Consider the following 6,348-nt stretch of genomic DNA (forward strand, 5'->3'; position numbering starts at 1 on the left):
TTTATTATTAATTTATTAATTGTATTATTATTGTCTTTAATTGTTGTAATTTATTGCTCTGATTGTTATGAAGCTCAACAATTTGTATTTTAAAATAGCATAATAGTGTCCCCGAGTATAGAACTGCGTTAAAAATGCACCACCAAGAATTTGGAATGCCTACGCCAATGACCCACGCAGGGTCTGGGAAACTTGACATTCATCACGGTAATAAAGATCGAACGTATCTCGACGACAAAACATAAACTTTAACAATAATAAATAATGGGTATTTTAAAGTAAAGCGATTTTGTTGTTTAATTTTTATAATCATATTCATCTTTATTACAACTTTCTACGATAATCAGAAGCTGAGAACGTGACACTGATTATGATTATTTATAGCAGAATAAGTTATTGTTTTAATTGAAAGTGGCTGACGCCAATTCATTGCACAAGACTTACTTTATTCGTGTACTATATTTGAGCACACTTTCTTCTTAATTGCTAAAGATGCAGCAGGTGATTAAAAAAATGGGAAAAAGAAGGGAAAATGCGAATAACTTGGTAAATATTAACATTTTGAACAAATACTTTTTATTCATCTTGTAATAGAGTACCTTTTGTCTCTTAATAATTTTCGAAAAAATCACTTGTTGTCAATAAAAAGGGCTTTTTATTGTTATGGTATTTCTTTAATCGATGTTTTCTCCAAATATATCAATTTTATCAAAAAATTATATACCAATGAAAATATGCATCTCCGGGAGTGGACCAACTTTTGTTTCAAACTTTTTCCTGTAAAATCAATTTCAAGAAATTGGCAACACTTTTGCATCCAGGTAAGTGCCTGGCAATGCGCAGGTGCTATTTCTAATGTCAGCCCCTACATGTACACCAATTTTCAACCTTCTCCGAGTCACGTAAGTTAACTGCCAAAAATTCGCACCTTTGACAGGTCGCCACAGGTGAACACATCCACTCACACCTGTCAGGCACCCATTTTTACGTTCCTCATCATCAGACGAACATCTCATGTGAAAATAGGCCTTATCCGTATCACGCTCCCATTTACGTTGTCAGCCCACGGTATATAAGTGGATGAACAACGCTTTAGGATTTTCAGGTAATAATATTAGTATGATTTGTTTTTCACCTGAAATGAGACATGCCTCCACCTATCTAGTAAGCTTAATTATTTTATTTCAGCTGGTGGGCATAGAGATGTTTTCGTGACAACATGTGGAGTATCCACATGTCTACAAGGTGGCAATGAGATTTTTGCAATACTTGCTACATCGATTCCTTCTGAAAGGCTATTTTCCTATGCAGGACTGATAGTGAATCAACTGCGTACACGCATTTCGGGAAAGCACCTCAGCCAACTTCTTTTCTTGTGTGGCTTACATGAAAAATATATTTTTTTAAAACAATTTAAATATTCATTTAAATTGAAGAAATGTATCAAAACATTGATTTAAATAATACGTTTATTTACAAACATTTTTTAAATGTCTCTATTTATTTCTTTTTTTCATTCAGAGTAGGTTAAAATAATTTTAAGCGAATTGTATTAAAAGTAAGTAGTTTTAAGTGAATTAAGTTCAATTCTGGCAAAAAAGTCGACTTTTTCCATCGATTAATCGACTTTGAAAGTCGACGCGTAAGAACTCGATCGAAAAGTCGAAAGTCGAATTTTCACTGCGATTTACCAAACCTAGGGGAGATCCATCACGTACGGTTGTCAAGCTGTGTGCCAAGCTCGCTAGGGTGGCGATTTGGGGTCTGGGAACCAAGGTACACTACAAAATCACCGGATCCACCGTAACAGCCCTTTTCAGGACTGTAGCGCCATGGAAACCTTATTTTAAGGACAACCCTCGTAGCAACCATTTTCGCAGGAAAAATTTTTAAAAACATTAGCAAATAACTACATTACCGGCGTTTACTTTTTATTTAATTTTTTTAAATTAGTTAATTGAAATATTTAATTCAATTAATTAAATAATAGTAGTAATAATACAACAATTAATTTTTTGCATTGAATCTCTCCGAGTGCACTGTCTCGATATCTAAGAATGATGAATCTTTGCGATCCAGGGCGTAGAAAATAGTTTGTAAAAAGTAAGCGCCAGTAATATAGTTATTTGTTGATTTTTTGAAAATTTTTCCTGTGAAAATGGTTACTAAATTCGAAGTCTGCTGTATACAGTAATTTGTATTATATATCTCGATATTGAAACGATGAACGTTTTTAAATTTCTGCAAAAATCTTCAGATATTGTTATTTTCTATAAGAAATGTATGCGATTAAGATTAGTGTTCCGTAAAGCGAGAAGAGGCTGTATATTAGGTGCGCAACTAAGTTCCCGCTGTTTGCCATCAGATGGCTTCAGTAGAAGTGCTGATCGATTTTGACATTCAAAACATCATGAACCAAGCTTAGACATATGTGACGTGCGCCGAAGAAAGGAGGCTTACTCTAAAAAAATTGAAATCAAAGTTTTTCCACATTTCGATAGTTTTTGAGCTGCTCTTTTTATTTAAACCATCGGAAAAAATATCCGACAATTATTATTGTTAATAATTGAGTTGTTAGATACCCGAGTAATAGGGTTTTGGCCCGAGAGCTCAAGATTTCGTGAAACATCTCCCACCACTCACCTTGCCATCTAAGCGTCTCATCTATACCCCGCCCGTTAGCCGAATCTACGACCTATCTCCTTCCGTGAGGATGTGGTGGTCACACCATGTCATGTTGTCACATAAGTGATTTTATTTTGGCCCCATATACTTTTGTTTGTGTTAAAATGTTTGATTTTGTGCAAAATAATCGTCATTTGCGGGAAGTGCTGATGCGTGAATATTCGGCGAAGCCGACGACGTAGAAGTATTACCGGGCAGCTCCCATGACTTTCTTCTCTTTGTGTTGCTGTTATCAATCTCTTTTTCATTACCCTTCTCGATGGGATGAAGAAAACCCTTCCTTTTTTACCGCTGAAGCAGTTTGTCACAGACGAAAAAACAACGCTCAAATGGCACAAAATGGGACAAATCATAAGGAATGCAAGTTCTTTGTTTTTTAATCATTCCCAACGCATGCAATCACTTGGAAATGGCTTGGCAGAAAACTATTAATGCTGAAGCAAGCTATTCTTGCATTTGGTACGGATGCTCATTCAGCAATGCCTCCAATTCAGCGTCTTTGAAGGTTTTTGGAATTTCTTCACGCGGATGGACGTCAACATTGAAATAATCGTCTTTGAAGCGACGGAACCAGTCAAGGCAGGTCGTTTCACTTAGAGGCGCATCTCCGCAAACTTTTTGGTGCTCTCCATCCGCTTCGGCCGCCCTTTTCTTCGAATGGATGAAGAAAATCAACGCTTCCTGCAAATAACGATTATTTGGCACAAAATCAAACATTTTCACACAAAGAAAAGTATATGACGCCAAAATAAAATCACTAATGCGTTAAAAAGGTTATTTTACCATATGTTTAAGCCTGGTTGATTTTGTTTTGAATGTCAAAATCAATCAGCACTTACTGCTGGAGCCATCTATTGGCAAACAGCGGGAACTTAGTCGCGCACCTAATAATACTTACCTTTTTCATACGATTCTACATAATGCGCTATTTTAATTTTTCTTTTGCACGTTACAACACCACAATATATGTAAATAAATCAATGAATAATACATTTTTAACTTGAAAAATTATTATTAATTATTATCAGCGAGTTCACAGGGAATCCTTCTATCACTTTTCACAGTTTTCCTATTCCGAAGCCAAGTAAGACATGTCAAAAAACAATTACAATATAAAGAACACAAATCGCATTTTTATTCTAATTTAAAATTCCCGCCAACAGCAACAACCTTAAGGACAGTACACATGCTGGTAGTAAGATCCATGGACATAGGAAACAAGGGACTAGGCATGCTATTGCGGGAGTGACAAACATGGCAGCGCCCACATGTTTATATTTTCATGCACAGTTTGTCAGCAAAAATGCTTGTGCGCATAATCAAATGGCACATCGTAAGATGGCGGCGCTCCCCACCCATGGAATTCTCCCTTCTCCCGTGGATTCAACCCCGCTCGCCAAAGTTAGGATGGCATGCCTAGTCCCGTGTTTCTTATGTCTATGGTAAGATCAAGTAACATTGATCGATCAGTGTCATACAACTGTCAGTCTCTTTGGTCTCCATTCGTATATTTCTCTTAACCACTTTACTCACATTTTTTAGCTTTTATCCGATTTATTTCAAAAAATTAAACAGCAACCGCATATCCCACAAACATGGAACCCCTTTCGGCGACGGGGAAATATTCGGAGAGCGTTTTTATAGGCACAAATCCGAATTATCATTGACTGCTGGCAAGTTTTGAGTGTATCATGGATTTCACCATTTTTTTGTGCGCCTACGAACATGACGTGTTGAATACAACGTGTTCCGATACATGACCGGTAGAGAAAATTTTAAAGTTTCAACTTTTCTCTCTCAAAAAATATAAAATAAACAACTAAAGGAAATAATTAAATGAAACTAAATAAAAAACAATGGAAAATATATATTTACTACAAAGAAAATAAAGTAAAAACGGCGTCAAGGCCTTGAAAAAAATCTAGACTATTGAAGTACATAATAGTTCTGTGAATTTCTAGCATTCATTTATATTATTTTTCGTGATTGCGGTTTAAAAATATAATTAGCTCAATTTAAAAAAAAACCAAATAATGTTGCTAAACACAAGGCCTGGGATGGACCAAAAATACGAAATCCTAGAATAAAAAAAATAGCTAATATTTAAACGTAAAAAGATACCACGTGTTATCACAAGCGCAGAAATATAATATTTTAATGACTTTTTAATATAAAAAATGGCCTTAGCCCTCGGGCGTCGAAATGATGTCAAAAATCTTGAATTATAGTAAATAAAATATTTGACATATTTGTTCGAAAATTATTGTAATTTTAATTAGGAGTTTTAGTATTGAATGCCAATAAAAAACTTAAGCAAACCCATATTTTTTCTTATAGTTAAATTTTTGGAGTACGAGGGAAAATTACATTTTTGTAAGATTGAGTTACTTCTAATTTCAATTTGAAAATGGTCTTATTTATAACATGGCCTTAGCTAAGCTTTAGAAGCAAGATGTAATATCTTTTGACTTTCAGAAATGCTTCTTAGACTTTACAGCTGCTAAAAAATTCATATACCACTAAATTCACCAATATTTCTAAAAATGAAACATTTTAAAAGACATTTTTCCAGTTCAATAAGGAAATTATAGCTTGCTTTTCAGAGTTTTGATTACTTTAACTAGAAAAATAGTAAGGGCATATTTAACCATAATTCTGGTTGATTTAACCAGACATTTTTTAGCGTATTTAAATTTAAATAAAAGTTAACTGAATCTTTAGGTTCACTTTTCTACTCATTTCCAAAAAAATATAACTTAAAAAGAAAATCAACTTTTTAATTCAAATTTGTTATTACTGTTTTATACTAACAATTTGACATACAAAAAATTATCCACGTCTTAATACACGTAGGAAAAAATATTTGATTTATCAGAATTCAAAATTTTAGGGCCTCTTTGCTACATTTTGGGAATAATTTCAATTTCAAAAAGTCTTTAGAGTTTTTTAATATGAACTGTTTAGAAGAAGTAATTTTTTATATTCGGCTTATCAATCTTTTGGATCATTATAAGTAAGTATGCATATATTTGTGAAGATATTCAGTAATTTAATTTTTGAATTGCTTAAAGACATTTTACTCGCGCCTCTACAAGTATTCGGAGGAACCAATCGGTACATATCGCACCTCTAAAAGTATGTGGCCGAACTAAAAGCAATATATATATAAATTTGTCATAAGGACAACCGTAGGATTTCGCCGGGAGCGGGTGCTAATCTGAAAAATTGCACCCGCTTCCAGCGAAATCGCGGTAATATTTCAGCCACAACCACGTCTCACAACCGTGAGATAGATGGTTACAGACTGTAAAGGAATCAATACGACAATCCAGCAAAAGCCTCGTGCACTCTAAGAACACGGAGCGACCCAAGGACAACCGCCTTCTGCATTTTTCCCGCAAGTGTTCTAGCATATTGTTGACACGCAGGGATGCTTTTTAGGCTATTAGCAAGTGAAAGCTTGGCACCTCCAAGAGCGCTGATGATAAGGACGATCAGTTTAACAGAATATTCCGGGTACAATCGTTGTAACTCTCTTATAAAGTCTCGATACCTCTCTTCCTTTTCATTCTCCTTGGCTATGATGTTTTTGTCAGCTGGTGCCGAAAATTCGATAACGAACATGGTTCGCTTCGCGAAGTCAAGAAGACCCATGTCAGGCCT

This window comes from Belonocnema kinseyi, chromosome 6, assembly GCF_010883055.1.
Source record: "Belonocnema kinseyi isolate 2016_QV_RU_SX_M_011 chromosome 6, B_treatae_v1, whole genome shotgun sequence".
Classification (NCBI taxonomy): domain Eukaryota; kingdom Metazoa; phylum Arthropoda; class Insecta; order Hymenoptera; family Cynipidae; genus Belonocnema; species Belonocnema kinseyi.